Source organism: Pseudopipra pipra, chromosome 8 (genome assembly GCF_036250125.1).
Source record: "Pseudopipra pipra isolate bDixPip1 chromosome 8, bDixPip1.hap1, whole genome shotgun sequence".
Lineage (NCBI taxonomy): Eukaryota > Metazoa > Chordata > Aves > Passeriformes > Pipridae > Pseudopipra > Pseudopipra pipra.
In genome coordinates, this window is record NC_087556.1 from 28,160,250 (window position 1) to 28,185,658 (window position 25,409).

The 25,409-nt window shown below is 38.9% G+C and overlaps 1 protein-coding gene and 1 long non-coding RNA gene across 5 annotated transcripts in view; one reads left to right on the forward strand and one right to left on the reverse strand.

The window, feature by feature from the left end:
- Positions 1-25,409, forward strand: part of VTI1A (vesicle transport through interaction with t-SNAREs 1A) — a 273,119-nt gene that overhangs the window by 125,238 nt on the left and 122,472 nt on the right. The window lies entirely within an intron of this gene.
- On the reverse strand, positions 790-3,430 carry LOC135418226 (uncharacterized). The gene is made up of 3 exons (XR_010432348.1): positions 3,129-3,430; positions 2,937-3,028; positions 790-1,141 (listed from the first exon to the last, which is right to left on the reverse strand). It is a non-coding gene; the product is annotated as an uncharacterized LOC135418226 (long non-coding RNA).

Here is a 25,409-nt window from a genome sequence, read left to right on the forward strand (position 1 = left end):
ATAGTAATATTAGGCTCCCTTTGTTCTCATAATCTTTGGTTTAAAGTACAAATGGAATTTAAGATCAATGGTTTATTCAAGAAAATAAACCTTAAAGGAAGTTGTTCAGCACTGCTGTAGTAGTACATTATTGTTGTAGATAAAGAGTATGTGAATTTTTCAAAGCCATTTTGGGTCTGAAGCAAAGCGTGGCTCAGCTGGAATTTAAGAATGAGACTATATTAGGAAGTTTATGCCCCCAGTGGAATAGCTTTTTAACAATTTCCATCTTTGCGACCCTTAGCCGATTTACTTTCAGTTCAGTTGTATAAAGTAGGAAGCTCATAGTTTTGCAGACAATCAGAGTGAGATTTAGAAAGCCTAGAAAAATGTTTAAGATCTGAGAAAAGCAAGAGTCAACCTTGGAGTTCTGTAGCTTCTGATCTAGAGTACAGGAACTTCATGTTTATAGCCTCCAAGTTCTAAAGTTGAAAGTGAAAAATATACAGTAGTAAGGCCAGGTCTGTATGAGCATCTTTACTTGTGTAGTAACTGTAAACAGCAGGTTGTATTTGTGTAATGGGAATAGAAATCCCATGATAAATGAAGCTGCAAATAGCCTGAAATCTCACTGGAAGTGGTTAGGTGGAAAATTAATAACAATTAAAATTTGACAAAGTACAAGTGGCAAATGAGTTGCATTCCTTCTTCCCTGAGGAAGTTAAAGAGGAAATATGAACACCTGATGTAGAAAAGTTTGCCAGGTCATTGAGTTCAAGAGAAGGATCAGGAGGCCAGACCACTGAAAAATTAGTCTTGAATGCTTCATTGTGTATATTTTAATGACCTCCAAGTAGCTTAAACCTATATTCAGAAGTGAAACAACCATATAAACAAAATGAGGGGGGCTTACTATGAGACAAGAAGACAAGAGGGAAAAGTGGACACAATTTATCTCTAGTGTAGAAGAACTTGTAAAAGGGACCACAGTCCAGTGCAGGGTATGGAGACAGGAGGGCTCCAATCTGTTCCAAGCCACCGGCGCTGTCTGACCCGGGCAGGTCACTTGGCTTCTTTGTGCCTCTGTCAATCCAGCTGGAAAATTGGGTAACAAAAGCAAGACCTTGCTGAAAAGCAGATGCTCCATCAGAGTTGAGCTGTCCTGGATAAACAAATTACAAAGCATTGATAGATACCATAGTAAAACTTAGATGGGTCTGTGGTTCCAGTAAGGAAAAATGAGCAATGTGGGAAAGATCCAGCTGACAGTGCTGGGGGCTCACAGAAAGCGATTTGTCTCCAAGTTCACAGGTGAAATGAGGAGCTCACAGGATGGACGCAAAACTGGTTTGTGCTGGAAATCAGAAAGTCAGAAAGACAATGGTGTTTGGAGTCCATCCTGTGTAAGATCTGATTTCAAATTGCCCAAGGTGAGAAAACAATAGCAGTAATTTATTTCTTGTGGTGAAAATTTAAATGCTAAAAGGCTGTCTGGGAGATGAGCATCTTGTAATTCATGACCAGATATGTAGATGCAAACATCAGAGGCTGCACATAACTCACTGGTCTTGCTTTAGAGTTATATTTTAGACTTTTAAGAGGACCTCATTTGAAATCATATAATCTTTAATTTATTTTCTTAATTTTTTAATTTCCATGAATTTACATCTCGGTCTTGGGTCTCAAGTCCTTCAGAAATATAGAAGGCCTTATAGAAGCCAAGTGCTTAGGCTTTGAAATTAAACTAAATCCACAGGCTCGAAATTGGTTGAAGATAGAGCACTGTGTTAGGAAAAAAGATAATAGAGCATAAATTCCAGATCCCTGGATTGCAAGAATGTGCCTTAGGGTGGTGTTTTGAAAATGTTTGGCAGAGTGCTATACAGAGGAATGTATTCATTTTACTATTTAAAATTACTTTTTCAGTATGTATAAAATCCATAGTGTGTAAATTTTATATGAAAAATAATGTTGATATTTTTAAGGAAAAAAATCTCTAGGTGTAGTGTAACAAACAGACCTCTGAAAATAGGATTCAGAAAATTGAAGTTAATTTCTTGGCTCTGCTAATAGTAGTTGAGTGCTTTGGCATGCCATTTTGTGTCTTTTTACCTCCATTTCCCTATCTGAAAATTGGAGATAAAGATTCTAACCTCTTTGTACAGAGCTGATGATGAAGAACATCAGGTAAGAATTAGGGTGAAAGTAAAGCATGCATTCACACTTCATTGCAATGAACTAAGAAGCAGCCTTGTGTTGTTATTTGATTGTGTTATTTGTATTTTTGTCCCACTGGTTGATGTGGATGTGACAGAAAAAAAAAATGCTGCATGTATGTTCCTTAACTGGAAAAGGGAAGACATTGACTACCACACCAGCACACTTTTTCTGGCAAAGCTATACATTAAGTGCAGTTCTGACAGTCTTGAGACACTAGTTCAGCATGTGTTTTACCACATTTTAAGACTTACATAAACATGCAAAACCTGCTGTTCCATATTAGCTTGGGATGTATTGAAAATAGTTGTTCTTTGGCCTTTCTGATACTCTGGATGAGGCAAGGTTAGCTTGAAGACTCCAAGATGCTTAGAAGGGTCTTGAGCAGTATGAAGTGCTGAGTTCACCCTAATCCCTGAGCCTTAGGGTGGCAGATCATTTGGCAGAAATATTGAAAAGTCGCACTAATATTTAAGAGAAAAAATATTTCCAATAACCTGAAGTGTGGTTTTCTGAGAGATGTGTGCCAGAACCAAATCTCCATCAAGTCATTAGTTTCCTGTCCTCATACTTAGTCTTGGCAAGGAAACCTTTCGTTGGAAGATGTGTTATTATGGCAACAATGGAATTGCTTTGAAACACATCCAAAAACATTCTCAAAAGCTGTACAGAAAAATGCTAACTTCTCTGGACACAATGAGACTGGTGATTTCTAATTCTGCAACCATGTTAAGGCTTACCTGTCTTGTGGGCTGCTGTGTCGTGGTGCTGGGTGGACCCCTTTGTTCTGGTCACCCAAGGAAGTCTGTGTGTTTCCTGAGGATGCACTGCACTGTCACACAGGCCACAGGAGCAGAAAAGGAGTGAAAAGTCAGAAGCAATAACTGTACTGAGTTCTTAGATTTTAATATGTTTATATGATTTTTTCCTACCTTCAGTATTAAGTCTGTTCTTATTTCCTATCCTGTGAATACACCGAGTTGTTAACTCTTTGTACACATGGGTGTAGCAGTTTTGGCTGGGATAAATTTAATTTTCTTTAGGCTGGTATGGGGCTGTATTTTGCATTTGTGCTGAAAATAATCTTGGTAATATGGAGATGTTTTAGTTATTGCTTAGCTTATGCAGTGCTTATGCTCAGTGCTTATTCAGTGTCAAGGCCTTTTCTGCTCCTCACCCCACTCCACCAGTGAGCAGGCTGGGGGTGCACAAAAACTTGGTGACACAGCCAGGAGAGCTGACCCCAACTGACCACAACAATATTCCATGTCATATGGCATCATACTCTGCATGTAATAATAGGGGAAGGAGAAGGAGGGGGAGACACGTAGAGTGATGGCATTTGTCTTCTCAAGTGGCCACTGCATGTGACAGAGCCCCGTTCTCCTGGAGATGGCTGAAAACCTGTCTGCCCGTAGGAAGAAGTGAGTTAATACCTTGTTTTGCTTTCTTTATGTGTGTGGCTTTTGCTTTCTCTATTAAACTGTCTTTATTACAACCCATGAGTTTTCTCTCTTTTCAGATTCTCTCCCCCATTCCCACCAGGAGGGAAGCAAGTGAGTGGCTGCATGAGGCTGAGTTGGGGTTGTCTGTGGTTAAACCATGACAGTCCTTTTTGGCACCCAGTGTGGGGCTCAAAGGGTTTGGGATAATAACAGATTGACCAGAGGATATTAGGAGGGATTTATATCTGTTAGTAGCTGTGGGTCATGATATTAATTCATCTGTTCTCAATATTAGTTTATCCGATCTGCACCATGTGCTTTTTTTTTGCTGTACATGTTAAGGATTGGTGTTGGCTTTTGTAGTTTCCTGTGCTCTGCAGTGATTAGTGGTGTTTTGCCTGGGAGATTTGTTGTTAAAACACTGACCTTGGCTTCATCTGGTATTTGGGCTCTTTACTGAAGCCACTGTACTTTGGGTACCATCTCATCCAGACAACTAAGGATTATAATTCTTCCTCTGAGAAGGTTTGGGTTTTTTTTGTGGAGGAGTTACAGAATGGCACCTTTGCTACCTTCCTCTGTGATGTTTTCTCCCTCCTTACAAGACCTTCTCAGTATCTTGAACATCCTTGAATAGTTAAAATACTTTTATTGGTATTTCCTAGGAATATAGCTGTGATTTTGTCCAAGGTTCACAACCCATTTAGGAATATGATCTATGCTTTGTGAGGGTATGGCAGTGGATGGCACAGCATGTGGGAGAATATCTAGGAAACTTCTTATATCCACTGGTCTGAAACTTCACTCCTGAACAATTACAGGATCCTGATGAAGTGATAGAAAGCTTGGGGGAAAAAAATGCTGTGGCTATTCCAAAGAGGCAAAACTTAGAATCATAGAATTGTTAACATTGGAAAAGACCTCTAAAATCATAGAGTCCAACCATTAACCTAGCACTGCCCACATGTTCACTGCTAACCCATGTCCCCAAGTGTCACATCCACACGTTTTCTGAGCATTCCCAGGGATGGCAGAACTTCCTGCACTGTGCTGGACCCTGGCCACCATCTACCAAACACTACTCCATGTTATGCAGTCCCTCCAAGGGTCTGCAATAACAAAAACATCTGTATTATCAACACTGTTTCCAGAACAAATCCAAAACACAGCCCCATACCAGCTACTATGAAGAAAATTAACTCTATCACAGCCCAAACCAGCACAGCACGATTAAGGGACCAAATATAGGCAGGCAGAGGGAGAAAGTGTTTTTGTAGTTACAAAGTAGAGAGCTGTATTCAGTCACAAAGAGCTGTGTTCAGTTAGCATCTCTGCCACAGGCATCCCAAGTGATCCTGGTCAAATCACTCTGTCTCTGAATCTTGCTTTTTCTTTGTAAGGAATAGGATATCAGACAGTTTCTCGAAGAGATACTTGCAATCTCTCCATTGGTTTTCTGCTATCGAGCTCTGGAGTGGACTTTATTCAAGTGTATCTTGTGATACCTAGTATTGCTCCTATTTTTTTTTAATGCTACCTTCTAAATCTTGTGGTAGTGTCATTAGAGGAAAATATCCTCTACTGGGAAAAATGCTGCCTAAAGCAAGAGGCGAATACTGCCTTTGCCAGTGCACCTGGCAGTAACAATAGGCTGTGAACTACAAAGGATGACATACTGCAATTAATTTTTGAATGAGCTATTCAAGATACTCTCGAAGTGATTGGGGATGATTTTGATATCTTTGTGTCCTTTAGTGTCGAATGGGATTGGTTTAGGATCAGACTTAAAACAGTTAAAGAGGCAATGACAGGGCTGTGCTCCTGTTGGCAAAACTTACTCTTATTTGCAGTCATCTGTGTCCTGTCCTCCTCAAACCATCCACAGGGATTCCTGTGCAGAGTACACTGGGCTTATTAGTATGTCACATGTTACCATGCCCTGAGTGACTGTCCATAAGCAGTCACAGCAGAGGTGGGCAGTGTGCCACACAGACATCACAGCACCGTCACGGGCAAGGGGTCTGTCTGTGCTGAGTCAAATAAATTACAATAACTAGAATTTTCAGCTTCATTCCTAAAAATCAGTTCTTGCATAACTAATTGTGTGCAGTGAGGAGCTGGCCCTTCTCCTTATTTCAGTCTGATAAATTGCCACAAGGTAAAATAAAATAGATTACTAACCAGGCATTGCTCTTCTAGGATGTCATGGGTATGTAATGCAGTTGCAAATGGAGAGGGCAGGTGGTCCAGACAACTGCAAATGGAAAGGTGCCAGCAAGGCAGTCTTCTATTAAGAAGTGATGCAATTATGAAATGGTTTGAGGACCTCTATATTAACCCATAAAACAACAGACACTCTCAGAGGGAATTGCCTTCTCCCTGGCTTTTGCCTGCTGAGCTGCATTTTCTACCCTCAATTGAAGCATCTCTCTTGTAATACATTTCTGTACGTTTCTGTCTGTGACAGTGAACCTTATCTGCTATCAGAAAAAATAGTAGAAAGTCTGAAATGGGGTGAAGTTAAAAAAAAAAGAAAAGGTTTGCTGTAATTTCAAGGCACAATAGTGATAGGTAGAGACTGGGACTGGCAGTAGTTAAACAAATCAGAGATGACGACTTCTAGGCGAGTCTGGAAGTATCAACTTGTGCTGAAATGTTTTCTCTCAGGTGTGGGCTTAGGGAGAGAAAGCCAGGTAAGTCCATTAGCATTGCCTTGCATGGTCCAGCTGCTGAGCTGCCGTGTGGCTCTTCCACAAGGACTTTGTTTTCCAGGACAGCATTTGTGGCTGCTGTAAGCATCCTGTGCTTGCCAGTGCAGAGCAGACAAAGCAAATACAGCAGAGTTTGAATCCTGATCGAGGCAGCAGTGGTCTCATGGATGGGGAACCGTTTGGGGTTGATAAAGTTTCATCAGAAAAGATTTAATTCCTGGCTCTGGCACAGTGCTGGGGAGAGGATCTAAGCTGGCCAAACCCTGTGTCTCTGTTTCTCATCCAGCTGAACAAGACAGTGACACTTGTCTTCCCACGGGAAGGATATCGAGGCCTTTGGCTGGAAGTCATCCTGCAAAGCATGGGTGTGAAACTGCTCATGTGCTGATATGTGAAGTTGGCTGTTTGGCCCTTAGCCAGCTGTGCACATGAAGTCCCTTTGGAGGCAGCAGGACTTAAACATGTGCTGGAGTTTAAGCATGTGCTGAAATGCTTTGTAAATGCAGGTCTTTGTGACTAATGATACTTATGTGCTAGGATGATTACGATCATGATCTTGGATATTTCCGAGAATGCTTTGTCTTTCCCAATTGAAAAAAAAAAAAAAAGATTTCTGTGGCTCTACACTTATTACAATGCTGTTTTAATGAGTGTTTTTTGTGTTTATAGTAAAGGCATGGGTTGCACGAGCTTGGGCTTTTATAGTTCTTTTTGAAGGGAGAATGGTAAAGCAGAAGAAGAAATCTAATTCAAACACTATCTCTGGGGGCTGAAAAGGAACTGTTGCATTGCATAATAAGGAAAACTCAAAAAAAAAAAAAGAAGTTAATGATATTACTAGAAGCAGGTTAAAAAGTTGATTATGGAAGCTGAGCTTTGTAAATAACTGTGAATTCTAAGCTGAGGTCTCTGAAATGCCAATTACAGTCACTTGAGTACATGGGGGCATGCTGGGCTTTTGCCGGGAGAGTTAATGAGCAATTTCATAACGTGCTATATATCACTTTAGGAAGACATGATAAATTGCCTCTAATGGTATTGTGTGTATAAATGGGAGCTGGTTTTGCTCTGTGTTCAGTTCTAGTGATTGGGTGGTACACCTGGAAAGACTTGTATTTTAATGGGCCCTTTTTAGCACTTTTGCACCTCGTATGTTCTGGATTATGTATGATTGATGGCCTTGAATGTATGGGAAGGAAAGATATGTAGATCTTAATGCTTTTAAACCATTTGTTTTCCAGTCTTTCTAAAAGGCCTCTCTGTTTTCTGGGTAATGGTTTATACTTCTCAAGTAAACAGAAGTACGGTTCTGGGACTTTGGCTTTTAGCACTATAAATCCAGTGGGTTTTTATAGGATGGTCATTCAGTTTACAGTGCACTTAAGAAAAGATAGCTGTTTTCATACTAGTCATTAAAGACAAATAAGTAGGGAGTTTGGTAGATAATTTGATGCATGAAGTAGATTTAAAAAAATATAAAACCAGAGTTTGCTGGGCATTCATCTAGTTTGCATTTTATATGGTGAGTAAAATTTCTTTTTACCTTGGGTCACACCAGTGTGTTCACAGTCACAACCTTTCTCACTGTCTTAAGCATTTCACATATGTGTTGTTCAGCAGCTGGACTGATATTCTTTAGAATAATAAAACATGTATTTCTCAGTTTCGTGTGCCTGTGTCTTTCATTGTCAGGTGGAAATTTCAACTGGGGAAAGAGATTAGATGACTTTGCGATGCTTTTGCATTTTAAATGCTTGCTTGTTAAAATTAAATTTCTGACTAATTGCAATAAGGTAATTTGCACCTTCCTCCAGTAGCTTCTTATACTTAGTTTCCATTCTTTGCAGGTATTTAATAAAAAATTAATAAGATGAGGCTCCTGTGTGTCAGGTACGATGGGTCAGGGTCATGGAGGCGGGTGGGTGTCCAGCGAGTGCCATCAGGAGTTACGTGCCACTGCAGCACTGTGACCTGATCGCGCTGTGCAAACCCACCACGAGACTCAGTCCCTATTCCCAGTATTCAACAATGTCACCAGGCAAGAGAGAGAAATGACAAGCCCCATGTTATGAATGATATAATTAAATGAATTCTGAGGTGTGTGTCAGAGCAAGGAGCCAAACCCAGTTCTCCAAATTCAGATGCAGTGCTCTGAGCACAAGACGAGCTTTTCTGGTGTCAGAGGGAAGCTGGGTTTTCTGCCAACTTGTGAAATTATTTGTTGAAAACATATTTTAAGCTAGCATATGTGTAAACAGTCTGGATTAATTTGAAACTGAGGTTACTAAACCACTAGAGTAACATGAATAGAAATTAATGTGTGAGGAGGTGTGCTCCACCAATTTTTTACTTTCTTGATATTTATATTTGAAGTGTGATGCTACGATCTGTCTGTGCTTAATTAAAAAGTATAGATGTCCAACTTAGCTTTCTACCATAATACAAAGCAATTAAATGCTAGGAGAAATGCAAAAGAGGAAAAAAGTTAATTTCTATAGCTTGATAGCTTACGTTTAATAAAAAAAAGTTATTATGGATAATGCTTTGGAAATAAAATGCAAATTTGCTACTTTAAAGTGGAAATATTCCTGTTGCATAACGCAGCACAGCTGGGTTTTCTCTAGTATATCTTTTTTTCCATGTTTCTTAGTATGCTGATGCAATGAAGGAATATTTTTCTGCGAATTACATGATATCAGTATCACCCCAACTTAAAGGTAGTCATGTTTAATAGAATGCATTGGTATCCAGTTGTGGTTTTGGTTTTATTATATATGTGTTTGTTTCCTATAACTCCTGGCACAGAGAGTCTGTGTTTGTAGTAATTGCATTTTTTAATTGAATTTTTTTTCAAATCTTTTTAATACTTGAGAGTATGTTAGCATCACTTGTAAAAAATCATGTCTTGAAATCTCAGGAGCATAAATGCTTTGGATCTAGGCATAAGAAAAATAAAAATAACCCTAGATTTGTTGAGTGTCACAGAATCACAAAATGGTTGGGGTTGGAAGGCAGCTCTGGAGATCATCTAGTCCAAACTCACTGCAAATGCAAATAATACGTGTCTTCACTGTCCTTTCAGCTTCCTTAATCAGGCATCCAATGGCTACCTGGTTTTCTTTGTAATATAGATAGGGATCATTGCAAAAGTAAAAAAATAAAAATAAAAAATTGCTACATTGTAAACTTGCTAAAAAAGTCTGCCAAGTACTCTCAACTGGGAAAAAAGTGTTTCCCACTGCTCTTTGTGTGCAAAAAGATTCCCTTTCATGAAAAGCAGTAGAGATTTGAAGAAGCCAATAGTGGAAGTGCATTTGAAATAGCAGTTATTGTCTCTTGGGCTGTTTTGGGGAATTTGTTTTGTTGGTTTTGAGGGGATTTGAGAGTGCACTGGAATAACTATTACTTGTTTAATAAAAACAATTGCAAAAAGGTACAATATATATTGTTCATTCAATGTTTGTGTTGATTTTAGTAGGTAAAAAGCTGGCTGGAAAAGCTTTTGAACAATCTCAGCTCTCTCAATATAAATATCGTAAATGATAGATGCTTTAGTCAAATGTCCCATACATGCTGAAGTCATATTCAACAGTGTGTCCCAGTGATGTGATACCTGGCACTTAAATCCTCTTTGTGGCCTTTTTAGTGCAAAACTTCTCCAATAACCTACACCAAAGTATTTTGAGACAAACATGCTTGCTTTTTTTTCAAAATAATGTATCTAATCTATCTAATATTTAGGTAGAATGTCTTATCTGCTTTTGGCAATTTATCCTCAACACTCTCATGTTCAGGATTATTGTTTTTTTTTATCTCAGATAGGGTTTGAGCACATTTTGGACGTTGCCTGTCCTGAATTTCATAGCATTGAGCATCCTCTACCTACACAAAAATCTTCATCTGGAAAATAGGATAATGGTTATCTGTATGATGTTGAACCTCAACCTTGTGAGTCCAGAAGAGACTGACAGTTTGTAAGGAGAGCTGTGAAACATCAGACTGATGCGGGCTTGATGTTTGCTTAGAGCACAGCAGCGTGGGCTGCTGAAGATCGTGTAAAAGAAATCCAGAGTGACCTCCCCAGTGTCAGGCTGCACCTTGTCTCCAGAGACAGGAACTGAACTCAGATCTCATAAGTGTCTCAACTGACTGAGTAAATCTGTTATTTTTTCCATAATATGTTTAAACACGTACTCTGTATCACAGTTAAGCACAATGAGAAATCTTACCTCTTTAGAAAAAAAATTAAAAGAGCCTAGGAGTTAGGTTAGGAAGGGTAAAGAAGCAAGACAGGCAACTTGCAATCCAGCCCTCATATGAAAGTTGCCCCAGGCAATTTTGTTATGTCCAGGGAAGCATATGATATTCATTGCAAGGGCCCATCATTAATGCTGACTCTCTGGGAACCTGTCTTATGTTGTTTCCACTTGGGACAGGTTAGCTAGAAAATTGATCTGATTTTATTAAAGAGTCGTTTTCTTTGCTGTCTGGCAGTGGTCTCTGAAAAGATGTTTTGTCTTTTTAACGCTTGGTGATTGCTCTAATAGGATCTCAGAAGTCCAATGCCCAATTTGAGTCTCATACACAAAACTACTTTGTTTTTGACTCACAGCATGGACAGTTTAAAGTAGAGCTCAAAGGATCAGTTCCTGTTTATGCTGCAGGTTTTTTTATTCATTGTTTTTTTTATTCATTCTTATATGCATTGTTTTTATTCACATCCCTCTAATTAAAAATAAAATACATTTACAGAGAGTTAATTAGTCAGCTTTTTTTAATATACATTTATCTATAGACAAATGGTGATTTTTAGTGTATGGTTCATAATTTCTCACTGTTGGCCACTTTGTTGAGCCTTTGCTGCAATCATCTTTTTCGGTGGCAGTAAATACTCTCCTATTCTCAGAGCTTACTCTGCCTGGATGAGATCTATCTTGCATCCAGACTAACAAGTTTTGAACAAAAAAAAAAAAAAAAAAAGAGAAATCTCACCTCTCTTCCTCTCTTCTAGTTTGCGGGAGTAAGGCCTGTGTGTAATAAAGAAGCAACTTTATTTTGCTTAAAGGTTTTTTTGAAAATTCCCACTTAGCTGCCTATTGATCAAAGGATAGCGGTTTAGTCAGTCTGATGGCTTAGAGGGATAAGATCTGTGAGAAAGAATCTTGCCTCTGACTGACTTTATTGTGTAGGCAGTAGGGGATTCCTTCTAGTGGTTTAAAAAAAACAAAACCATATAAAATTTGTCTTTTGGAGAAGTGATAGTGAGAAACAGATTTTAGGACAGAACAGGTAGAGGTGGAGATTGTAAAAACATTCTCAGAACTTGTTTCTTTAAAATTATCTGCCAACAAACCTTTGTAACAGCAACCTGATATTCCCCACAGCCCAGCAGCTGAGGCCAGATGTTTGACAGTGGTGTGAGGCCACCATCCACAAGGGTGACGTCAGGATGGAGCCCATGTGAGAACTGTGTTGGGATGTGGGGTGGGTTCATGTGAAAGCTCTGGTCCATGAGGAAAACTGGCAACCTGTAGCTGTTGGTCTTGGTGGTATAGCAGGACGGGGGGAACTGCCCAGGATACAGGGTAAAGGGAATTGTCAGGATATTCTGTGCCTGTATTGGATGTGCTGAGCAGAGGAAGGGGGTCATGTGCTGAGGAAAGAGCCTTGACATGTTGTTCGTCATCTGTGCGACCCACAGTAGATTGAGCAAAAACCAAGGCAGGGAAAAAGTAAGGATGCTGTTCCTTAACACAAGTGCCCTTCCCCACTGACTGCTCTTTTAGGTTGACTTAGTTTAATTCAAGAATTCAGGACTCAGACCTCTGTTGCAAAGCATTGTGCTGAGCCGTGGCTTATAATCTACCTTAAAGGCAGACTAAAGGTTTTTGGTTTGGGGTTTTTTTTTTTTAAATTTTGGTTAACTAGCTAAATAAATTTAAACAAGATTCCAACAGATTGCACTTTTCTAGCTTCAAATTTTGCACCAGTTCAGCTTGGAATTAATTGTTGGTAGCTAAAGGCATCTTGATTTTCTGAAACTTCCTTGGGGAATGGTCTTAGAACTGTCTTTTTTGCCCTAAATCCCTCTCAGGTTGCATGGACATTTGGCAAAGATCCTGCACATGCATGAGTTTGATTCCTTTTCAAAAATTCTTATCTTTTTCACTCTTAATTTAAGATTGGCTCTAGAGGAAATTGAAGTCAATTTTTAATGCACATGAGAGAGACATGGCAAAGATTTTATATCATGTAAAGTGTCAAATCAGGTGCTACACTCCTTTCTCCCAGACTTAAGTTTCTACACAGCATACCTGAACAAATGAATTTGTGAAGGTGATGGGCCAGAACTTTGAGCCCATGTGCCTCCCTAGGTCCTGCCTCTTTGTACTGGGGAGGTGGCATTTGAGCAGGGCATAGAATTGCATGGAGACAGACGGTGCTCAGCCCAAGCAAGCCAGGCTTAGTGGAAACTCTGGCTGCAGCTTCCAAAGGGACTGTGCTGAAGTTATTTTGAAGTGTAAAATTATGCTAGAATCTTCTTTATAATAATCATGTCCTGAAATAATTTGAACTGACACTGTTTTAAAGAGTTGAGCATTATAATTTGTATTTACCATGGAAGTTTTCTTCCTCTTACAAATTATTCTAAATGTTTCCCAGGCTGCAGGACACATTGGTGGTGTTATTTTCTTGTTTTGTTTTGTTTGCTGTCTGAAAGCATTGAACATGCACGTCACCTTCCATAATTCAAGATCTGTCACAAGCAGGTCTTTAGCTACTAAATTTCCATCTTTGGTTGGTTGACATTTTTTTGTTTGTTCTGTTTTTAAGGATAAGGAAAGCTATACTGTGTGGGGGTATATTCACTGTCTGTTTGTCCTTTCTGTCTACCATCTTCCTTCAACCCTTTGAATATTTTTAATCTATTTTATGAAAGAGTCCAGCACTTTACTTGCCCTTGAGCACATTCACAGTGAAGGCATCTGAATAACCCTGTGGAGATCCTTTCTGTGTCTTGTCTTTTGCAATCCCATCTGCACTGTCACAGAATATGGCCAGAAATGGAAAATTGCAGCAGGGCAGTGGTGGCCTGCAGCTTCTGCGTGGTACAGAGCTGGCTGCAGTGGGCTATAAAACATGAACATGGTATTTTAGATGGTCCTCCCTCCCCCTTCCTCTTTTGTCAGTTTACTTGTAAATATGAATTTATGTGCATCAAGACAATGCAATACTATAGATAGGGCTTCCAGTCAGTCTTATGCACCAGTCAGCATCAGAATTTTAGCTTTGTATTCCTCTAGGCATGCGGCTCACTGTGCAGCACTATTTTCCCACTGTAGTTATCCATTGGCTTAAGACTTTCATAACCCAGGAGGACACTTAAATCTCTCTTCAATCATTATGCCTCTGAACACTTTCCCCTTATGTCTTGGCTTTCTTTTGGAATCTTTTGTCTTACAATTTTTATCCTGCATTTACCTGCATTGAATTGCATTTGCCATTGTACAAGAATTTTCCCGAATTACTCTAACCCTGTCTGTTCTTGATGTTTAAGGTGGTGCTCCGTGGGGAGATAGAAAGGTGTGTGCTGTACACCTCAGCCATCTGTCAGATGCAGAGGATGCTGGGCGTGGTGCACCCCAGCTTTCTGACTGTCCCTGTGTACCTCTCAGTACAAGGCGTGTGGAGATCACCAAAGCTTTGGTCCCTAAATGCTGCCGAGCCACACTCGCCTTCAGTTTTGCATCCTGACACCATGGGCTGTCTCACTCCTTAGCAAGGGAGTGGATTGCTGTGGCAGGAACCAGCCTGGACCATGCTGACAGGTCGAACAGGAAAGGAAGCCAGGGAGGGCAGTGCCAGCGGGGCACTGAGTACAGCTGCACCACGGGGCTCTGCTCTGGCTCTCGAGCACAGATGTTGACCTGAAAACAGTTTCAGAAATTGTCATTAAAGTCATGTGGATTTGCTTATGCATATTCTTTTTTTAAAATAACAAAACAGTTTGTGCTGTCTCCAGGACTCATAGGAGCCAGCTATTTCAGAGTGTTATTTACTTTTGTGATGTTTATCTTTCGCCCACTGGTGGGTGTGAACATCACTGGTTTTACAGTGTCCAAAGCAACAACCTAGGACTATTTTTACATCAGACTTTTTTTTTTTTAATTTTCCATTTTAGTTTACACAAACTTGTCTTTTAAGGATCCCTCAGAGCTATAAAAACAATGTAGCATAATCTGATGCTTTACAGTTAGGAAGAGGAAATTAAAACACCCTATGTTTTTCGTTTTAGAATTAAGTACTATGGGAAGTAACCACTGAATGTAGCTATTTAAGGCATAATGTATGAATGATTTCAAGTCTTTCATGCCAGTCGCTTTTCTCTCCCATTTTTGATTAATGAGGCAATGTAAAAATAGAATAAACCTGGCATTTTATAGCAGGGATGTATTAAATGAAAACCTAACAATTCATAGTAGCTTACTCATCTCTCTGTAGATATGAATATTACTTGACATACTGTATATATGTATCATCCTTTTCCTATAATTTATTTTTAATTGTTTGACTTGAAATGATTTTCTGCTTCCTCTCCCCTAGGCCAGGTGAGAGTTCCTATTCAGTGTAATTCACTGATAAAGGTGCTTTACTTAGTTAATACCTAAAATTCTTGTGCAGCCAAACTTTATCTTCTTAGAAGAATAGGATTTTCTTTGTGTTTATTTTTTTTATTAAAAAGTAAAACAATATTCATTAAAGGTTATTTACTTCCTGACCCTTTATTTGAAGGGCATATGCCTGAGATAGTTAAATATAGAAATGTCCTAAGAAACTTAAATTCTGTGCTTAAGAGTAAAGGTGTCCTTAGCTAATGTGACTTCGCCTCTGACCTGCAGAGCAGAAAGTCAGAATCAAGTTCTTTGTCTGGTGGAGCATTAGCAGCCATCCTTGAGATTGGAAAGATGTGCTTGCCGAGGGAAAGTTCCTTGTGGATTGTGCTGTTTACCTAAGGGTTATATCCAAGGCACTCTCTGAACAGCTTGGCTGATTATTGAAAAATGCCTTATAGTAACTTCCAGCCTAAGTTGATCGATATTAGTGCACAGGTTTACATGGGAAGGAGGGAGCTATTTAAACATTGAGAGCCTCCGGGATAACTGCAAATGAAAAAATAATGCAGAACAAATATGTTGAAGGGTTCAAGAGAGAAGACTATCTTGTCTCTGTACAGGGAAAAAAAAGTTGTTAAATTGCAGCAGAAAAACCATTTGAATTCACTATTAATAAAGTGAAGGTGGATTTTTCCCTAGGCCAAAAAGAGGGGAGAAAAAAAATCAAACCCAACAAAATGTAGTGCTCTTTAATGTAGAGAGAAGTTAAGAGTCATCTAAACACATCCTTCCATAGAAAACTCACCTTCATTGCAAGTCTCTGAGCTGTTCTTGGCCTGTGGTCTGTACTAAGCTCCTGCCTCTGCAGCTCTGGGACCCAGCTCAGGGTTGTTCCCCCTCCCCAAGCAGGCAAAATTCAGATAATGATTTCTGTACCAGGAACACTAGAAAAGGAAAACTTAACGTCTTTCAACATCTCTAGAAGAATGTGTAAGAATGTGGAGTGGAAGGGTCCCAGCACCTGAAAATGATGCTTTTTTTCCCTCTCTTGAATATGTAGTAATTACAAGCTAAATGTTCTAGTGTTCTTGTGCTAAGAAATTGGAAGTCAGGAGATATAGCTTTGTCATGAATTCTTTTTTACTTTTGCAAGAGCCATAACCTTCCTGTGTCTCCAGCTTTGTCAGTTCATAATGAAACCTTCAGGCTCCATTATATGATGGTTGACGGGATAGAGGAGGACACAAGAGGAGCTGGTGGGAAAAGCCTGACAGGAAGACAATGGGGGAAGTGAAGAAATGGGTTTGTATCATGGAAAATGGGAAATAGGTTGATCTCTTTCCCAGAGCAAGAAGGAAGATGAAAACTTATTTTCTGTTGAAGGGACATGGGAAACAGACTGGCTTGATGAAAGATCTTTGGACACTTGGAGTGAAAAGTGTGATGTGCCTCTAAAGCCTTGTGGTGAAAAATCCATTCTGGTATGTGGTTAAGATGATGTAGGCAGAGGAGGCTTCAAGTACAGAGCCAAATAGGATGGAAACCGGATAGATTCCTTTAGTAGGTCAGTTGGTGTTAGCTTTCAACATTTAAGAAGTTTGGAGTACTTGGCATCCTTTTTTATCGGTTGTTTGGCACGTGTGTATTAAGGAGCAGACTGAACTTCCATCTGTGCTGAGAGCGAGATGGAAAAGTCATCAGTGTGTAACTCACTGTTGCTTTAACTGTTTTCTGCTCTGTTTTGGCTGTGTTTGTGGCTGATGGGAGATCACTGGGAAAGAAGTGAATGCTTCACATGAATGCTTTTAAAATAAACTCCACTGCTTACCATGCTGTGCAGAAACTCTACACTTTTGTAGGAAAGGTGGAGCTCTAAGAACAGTCGTGGAACATGCCTGGCTGTTGTACCACGATGCAGAAGGGGCTCTGTGGGGCCCAGGAAGGGGTAGATCCAGTTCCTGACTGCACTAACCAACAACACCGGCTGCTGCCCCTGACTCGGGAAACATATTTTAGGAAGTCTCACAACTGCAGCACAGAACTGTAATTTTGCTTTGTGACTCATGCTGAGATATAATCCTTGTGTGTCTTTTTGTCTGGGCACCTAATAAAGCTCAGGCCACACCTGTTTATGGATGCAGCAAAATGGCAGGGAGCTTATTTTTATACCATTGATTCTGATGAATGCCACTTATAATCAACACCTCCACGAGGAACTGGCTTGTGTGCAGAAATGCTCTTTAATTGAAGGGTACACAACAGAAGCACAATGTGGTCCCAGCGTGTTTATCTCATGAAACCAGAACTATTACAGTTATAGAATATAAAATGCTTTGAATAGATCATATCTGTTTTATGATTTCTATGATCATAGAGATATATTGATGATTTTTAAGATCATTCTTGTTTGTAAAAAGTGAAATGTGGTCACTTTAGAATGAGAGAATTAATTCTGTGTAGGGACCATATGACAATTTTGGGAGGTATTGCTGTCCTACGTAACATACAGGTCACCAGGCTTTTCTGATGAGACAGAAAAATGACTTGCAAGAAGCTGTTAGGTTAATTACTGTTTAGAAAAGGGGATTAAATTCTAAGAAGTGTGCAGCACTCTGTGGACAGAATGCTTGTTGCTGACAAATTAAAACAACAAAAATATTTTGGAAATGATCCCTCTCCCCTTTTTTAACATAACACAGCAAATTGGACCTGCGAATTTTGACAAAGGCTTTTGAGCTGGCAAGATTCAAATGTGCATCACATGAAACTGCATTTTAATGCATCAGTTTGAATTGAAAATTAACAATTTTAAAAATCAGTGATATCTGTGGGATGGTCCCTTTTTTTTTTTTTCCACAGTCTGTGACATGGAGCTGAGAGGGTGCTCACAGTCTGTTTTGCCTTCATTTCAAACTGAGCTGTATTCAATTAGATCAGAATCCCTACTTGTTTTTACTGCCCAGTGCTAACGAATTCATATTCAGACCTCTATTTACTCAATTATCGTTGTCAGCATTTTTGTTTAAACATTTTGATTTGGGTTTTTTTTGGCAGAATACAGTTTTCCCCCCAGCCACCCCATAGCAGCAGAGGTACGTATAGTGCTTGCAGAACATGCTGTATGTTCATGCAGCACATCATGGCCAACATAGAGCTTATGGTCATCAATCATTTGATTGTTCTTTAAACACTGTTTTAACAGGCATTCGTTGTATAAATGGATCAGGTTATTGACCTTTGCCAGCAATTGCTTGCTACATGTCATCATGGCTTAATGACATTATCAAGGAACATATTCTGTATTGTAGATACTTTAAAGGGCTGATGCATTGTCTCTCACTAGGACACATGGCTGGCTAAAGTATCTTGAATTAGGAAGTTATTTGATGTCATTATTAAAATATGCAGAGTATTTCCAACTACTTATGGAATAGGAGGGTGAAATACTTCTCTTTTCTACAAAAGCAAAGCCCAGGAAGAACAGTTATTTGTCGTATTGGAATACTTGTTTTGAAATCCTGTTTCATTTTTCCTTTACAATTTAATCTTCTACCTAGAATAGAATGGTGCAGACCTCTGAATATCCTTTGAAAATTGTTTGACTGGTCTGCAGAGCTCCAGCTGCAACTCCTCCATTTCTAGGAATACTATAGATCTAATTGGCACTATTAAATCATTACAGCACATAATAGATGGAACTTCTGACTAAATCAACTATGTTTTTAATGACTATAAGAGTTTTTAAATTAGAATGGATACAGCATTCTTTATTTATTTCTATGATGTGGGAAGGTTGTTAACTGGAATGGCTGATCAATTTAAATGAGGGAAAGTAGCCAGTATTCTATAAATTTTCTCTTGTGGTTAAAATTTATGGTGGTACTGACTTTTCAAATCCCAAACTGTGAAACTGAACTGTTCAACTGACTATTAGTAAGTTTTTCTAGGATTTAGACCTACAGTGGTTTCTGTAGCTCCTCATGTCCCAGTCTTAAAGTTGATTTTCTCTTCTGCAGAAAATATACACCTATGACAAAAATTAGACAGTCTTGTAATCCTATGTTTTCCTTGACTGTTGTATTAAAATTCAGACTCTACATGAATCAGAGGGTTCTTAAAAGCTTAAAAACTGCTATTAATCAATAAATCTTCATGCCATTGCTAGAAAATAATTAAGTAGCATTACTTTCATTTTATAGTGGAGAGAGACTCTTGGACATTTGGTAGCCTGGATATGGCCAAAATGCAGATGTTACCCACCTGTTCTGTAGTCATTCCTCTTTGAAATGGCTTTTTTGTACATTGTAAAGATCTTGCTGTTGTAATAATTAGTCCAATACACAGTCTTAGTCTTTGGTTTTCTCCTACTGATTGTTTGAGACCCTGTTCTTCAATATCCCAGATTCACTCCCTACATTGTGCTCATATTCCAGTCAATTCCTTAACTATTGTCTTGTTTTCCTTTCCATTGCCACAGCAAACTATCTTCTCATGTCTTTTAATTTTAATGGTGCTTATTATCAAGTTTTCCTGATGTTTATTAACAGCTTTCCAGTGAAAAGCTGTAATATAAAGCACAACGATGGTCTTGTAGAAAAGTAGGATTAAGGTCAGAAGTAGTGAATTCTTGCCCTTCCTTCTGATTTTAAGTTAGTTACATCCTTCTTTTGTCAGCTTCTGAGCTGAAAAAAACTGGTAATAAGAATTTTTACTCCTAAGGATATTATAGAGATGTATCTATTAATAGCTACCCCACATTTTCATAGATTTTAAGATTTAGAAGGAGAACAATAATTATTTGTCCAGGTGTTCTGCACTGGGGCTGTAGAAATTCAATAGTTAATACTGGAATAGAGAAAGTATTCCTACCACAGACTGTAAACCAGGTGTAACTTCAAGGAAGTGGGGGGGACAACAAGCAGGTATAAAACTGGTGCAGGGGAGGAGAATCAGGACATAAAAGCACTATTTGAGAGTTTCTTCTAAGTAAATCTCCTCACAGCAGTCTCCATTCTTTTTTGCCAGGGTTACATTTGATTGCTGGCTTTGACAGCTCACTGTTGGCAGTAGGTTTCAAAAATGTCTAATCCAGCTGGATTGTTCTGTCTTCACATTTCCTTCCTACATCAAGAGCATATACTATTACCAAAAAGAAAAAAAAAAAAGGAAAGAAAGAAACAAGGAAACAAGGAGAGAGAGAAAAAGCAGGTTGTTTCCATTATGGGATTCAAGATAAAATGGAAAATATAAACTTAATAATTAAAGCCATGAAGGCTGTAGTGGTGTTTTGTTTTGTTTGGGGGGGCAGAAGGAGAGAAAGCAAAAGCTCACAACGCATCCTTAACATCTTCAAGATAGATTGAGAGCTGTGATTTCAGCCCCAAGACCTAACAAACATTGCATACAAAGTGCAGTAAATGCAGTATTCATAAATGTATATGCTCTTTGTGACTTCATGTCAGCGGGGTTCTGTAGACCCTCATTTGTATCAAATAAACTTCAAATGGTAAAGAATACGTGCCAGCCAGGGACGAGCATCACTTTGAATTGTTCCTTGTGTATTGTAGCTGAAATGAGAAACATGGCTGGCTTCCTGTTTGTCAGGAGTGAAAAACAGGCACATCTTCTATAATTATTAGTAATAGTATCAATTTAATAAATTATTCACTCATGACAACAAGATTTACATTCTATTTGCTGATAGCTTGTGAGGGTTAGTGCTTGCTGTAGGAAGGTAAAATATGACAGTAATGCAGTGTACATTGTAAATCCCTATGTCACACCTGCACTGAAACAGTGAAGACAAGTGGTGCTAACTTATTTCTTACAGTACCTTCCTCCTCCCTTGTGGATGGTACCCACATGTGCTCACATTTTGTGCTTTTGCTTTTCCATTCTGGGACTAGACATTTAGAAATTCAGCTGACACAAAGGTTCATGCTTGTGCCTGAGATTTCCATGGACTGTGAAGAAATTATTGTTTCTAGTGTATCGATGGACAAGAGAAGCCATATCAGAGATTGCAGGAATGGGACGAGGTGATGAGTTGCTTATGCTCAGCTCCTTTCAGTCATGGCAATGTGGGAGAAAGTGCAGAAATGCTTGAGTAAAAATTTAACAAGTGAAAGATAGATCTGAGCTGAGAGAGGAATTAATATGCTGATAGCAAATGGGAGAAGTCAGACCATGAAGGGATTGGCTACAGAAGGAATGTAGCTATTGTTTAACATGCTGAACTGAGGAGAGGCAGTGGCATGAAAGAAAAAGACCAGTATGATGCTAAAAAAACAGTGTTTGTAGCAGGGTTGCTACATTACTGTAGGTGATATGTAGATTTTTTGCCACGCTAAAAAAAAGTATGTGATAATACTAAGAAAGGGTGAAGCTTAAAAGAGAGTTTTAGGAAGGGGAATGGCTGGGACCAGTCAGTTTCCTATTGATGTCATGCAGAAAGAATTGGACAGCTTGCCCAAAAATGAGAACTGAAAAAAAAGAACTGAGTAAAAAAAGATGTTGAGGGTGGGTGGAAAAGAAGATGATTGTGTTGCCTGTCATGAGAATAGATGGTGTGGAGACATGTTGGGGGACAAGGAACTGCTGTGTTGTGTTGAATTTGAGTTGAAGGCTAAGCAATGAGAGAGATGGGAGAGGAAATGGCAGTGTACCAGAGAGAGAAATCTGTCACTCATTAAATAGTAACTGAGTTGGTGCATGAGATTTTCCAGCCGTAAATCAACTGCAGATCTATAGGGAGGAAAGGAACCAAAGTCAGAGCTTTACACAGCCCTCACAGAGAGGGCAGGATCCTGGGTGCAGAGGGAGGAGGAGGTTTCAAGAGGGAAAGCATGACCAGTTTTGTCGAAGGCAGATGTGAGCTCTTTATCTGGGAAGTTTCTCTATCCCTCCATCCATCCTTGTGTGGGGCTGGAGGAGCTGGCTCTCACCAGATCAGTAGAAGCAAGCCTACACTCAGGTTTGGGCTGGGATAGTTTTCAAAACACTATTTATCTCCTAAATTGTCTTCTTGTTAGTGGGTTTCTAAGAGGAACCCCCAAATGCACCCAAGGTTGTTGTGATATTTTGAAGTTGCATGAGAGGCACCAAAAAATTCTGATTATTTGCTGTAAGATGTCCTGATAACAGAAGCTAAGCAATATGTGGGCATTTACTTGTTTCAGTGGAATTCTAGTAGAAACATTATTTACCCTGTTTTACAGACAGAGTAAATAGGATAAAAGAAATAAGGTGACTTGCCAAAAAATCAAACAAGAGATCTGTGATCAGCTCATAGTCCCTTGCATGTAAGTACTCTGATTTATTTCTTTGTAATTCAAAAGCAATTGAAGCAATGAAAAGAAATAAAATAGAAATTAAATAAAATAAACCCCAGCACATCTTCAGCAATTCCTTTGCTAAAACTTGTGATATGGTGTGAAAGAGGTTGAAGCTGTCCTCCTTGATAATACATTAAATAATTATTAAATTTTTATTTTACCTTAAGTAGGAATAATATTTGATTGTCACTTAAACTGGTTCTTTAGAATCTCATAGATTTACCCACAATAATCCAAGAACATTTAATAAGTCTTAAAATATTCATAACACACGGAGATCTTACTCTTGAGACCTTTGTACAAAGCAGTGAAGTGTGTTAGACATATGGCAGAAACCTCTTAATTTCTTATTTCTTGCTATGATTGTATGAAAGAAAGGAAAATTCTCTGTTCTTTTCCCCATTGCAATCTGCATGCCATTGTTATATCTGTTGTGGGCCAAAGTCATCTCATGTGTATGAGAAGAACATGGAGTTAATCAGGCTTGAATTTAGCTCAGTAAATATAAGCACAATAATAGTAAATTGTTTCAGTTTTCTGTACAGTATTTCAGATAACAAAAATGAGGAAATAATATATTTCTATATCCAGAATGATGTTAACAGCCCAAACTGTGCTGCATGACAGATGCTGGTACCTACCTTTTATATTATTGGTAATTATCTAAAGTTGTTAATTGCTGTGGCATTGAGTATTAAGAAAAAAACCAAACAACAATTTATATGTCCTGCATTGGAAATATATCATAAATATCAGAAGCCCTTGTCGCAGTACTGACTGTACGTAGAGAGGATGAACAATTTTGTTTTAATTATATTTCAATGTGATTGTGTAAAGTCAAGTGGAACCTCCATGGATTAAATCTAAAATAAAACTGTGGTTGCAGCGTATGGTCATAATCCCCAGATCTGTTGTGTCGAAATGACAGAATAATGAGTAGAAGTTAAAATGTCCTCTGCTTTCAAGTCATCATGGTTGTCATTTGATTAAATAATAGTGCATTCTGTTTGATGTCGTGGCTTTATTATTCAGAAGCACTTCAGTATATGTGTCCTACCTTTGTATTATGTGCTCCTGGCAACCAGGTGTCCATATAGGTTCTTGTTTACACACCTGCAACAGATACACTGTATGTTTAGCTTGCATGTGTTCTGCTTGAATATGGAATTTTAATTATTCCTCTTAATTATGGTGCATTCACCAAAAAGAAGGAAATCATTGGTCAGGTACAAAAAGAAACTGCTTAGTATTTGAAGGAATTTGATAATTTTGTTGTAGTTCATAGCTTGGCAGGTGGTAATAATGCTATGCCAGCACTGTCAAAATATGAAAATTAAAGTGACGATGGGTTTTAATGAAATCCATTTGACAAATATAATTAAGGTGTTTTAATATGAAGCCCTGTAATAAAGACTACCGGTGGACTCCCTGAGGTCCTGACTAATTGTGTAGATTGCTTTTAAGCTTTGAATAGTTTTATTGGATAATGAACTGTTAAGAAGTGTTAGATCTTTCTTAAGCAGAATTTGGTTTGAAAAAGAAGAGGAGAGACAGGCCTGAGGTGTGGCATTTTAAACATAATTAGAAGAGAGATTTAAGTTAACATCTTTGATCTTGCTGTCAGTTTTTGATTAGAGCTGTAAATGCTTTAATCAAGTGCAGTGTAGTCATTACATTTCTAACTGTTTTTAAACTGCGAAATTACTGAGACACTGACATCGGTTTAACACTTCTTGAGAATTTCCAGCAAAGTTATGTTTGTAAACTGGGTGTTTGCGTTAAATTGTCATACTGCAATAATTTACCGATTCAGTAGATCATGAGATAATTATATTTTGGGCCTCAAATAATCTAAAAACACTTTATGAGATTAAATATAGGGTCCTGTAGTGGAGGAGAGTGGGCCACTTCAGATTTCATTTTAAAAATAATTTCCAATGTTTTTTTCAATTAAAATGGTATTAAAAGTGGTGGTCGTAACGAAAATGAATATGTAAGAAGCTAAATGCAGTATTTAAATGCCTTCCATAGAAATACAATCCTTTTAATGTTACATACTGTATTTGACCAATGTGGATTCCTTCACACCCATATTAGAAACAGGGAAATAGGCACAAATATTTATCAGGGGTACAGAAGTGTCTGAGCCAGTAACAGAATTCTGTTCTCTCAAATTCCATCTTGCAACATTAAAGATTGCTTGAAGAAATTTCAGGAAAATAAATTTATTTATTTTTTTATGGCATCCAAAACAGCACTAAAATGTGAAAAGGGCTGTGCGCTCAGGTCTGTAACATGAGTGGGGACAGTGGGCTGGATGGTACCTGCCCACAGGTGGTGTGACTTTCATTTCAAATACAGAACCCAGCAGTCCAGCGTTCTTTCCCAGATCTGACCTTGCCTCCCCGTGTGCTTGATCTTTGAGCATGACAGAAAATCCAGGTACTTGTCTCTTTACTGTGTGGGCTAGGGGCTGCTCTGAGTACTATTTTGTTCATATTGGTCCTCTAGAAATTAAGAAATAAGGTACAGCAAAGAAAAATGTACTCAATTTGTTCAATCTGCAGCATATAGACCATTCATGCAAGTAAATGTTAACAGTGGCCTGCCAGTGAGTCCTACAAATTTGTTAATGACATCCCAGAGCAGACCACCTGATGCCTTTGGAAGCATGTCCTGCATGCTGACATGTCTGCAGACTGACAGACCAAGAGAGAGAGGAGATGTCATCCAAACTTGGGACATCCCCACAGAGACTGTTCTGCTGCCAGCACTTCTTCATGGCACCTCCAGTGCACAAATCTGTGCTGACTGCAATTCAAGTAGCACCCAACAGTGAGAAGCAGAGACTCTGGTAACCCTGACTCAAATCATCGGGGACTTAAAGACCATGTCCAGTAGCTGGGATGGCACTCCTGGCAGCTGCTTTGGGAGAATCCACGCAGAAGCTGCTGCCTCATGCAGTAAAGTGCTCTGTTCTGGAGCAGTTTGTTTCTAGAAATCTCCAGGTTTTCCCCAAATTAAACCATATAGTGGTAGTCTAATGTGGAGATGCCAAAAGTATCAATAAGTGTTGCTAGGTTGCTCCATCAGAAGAAATCACACTTG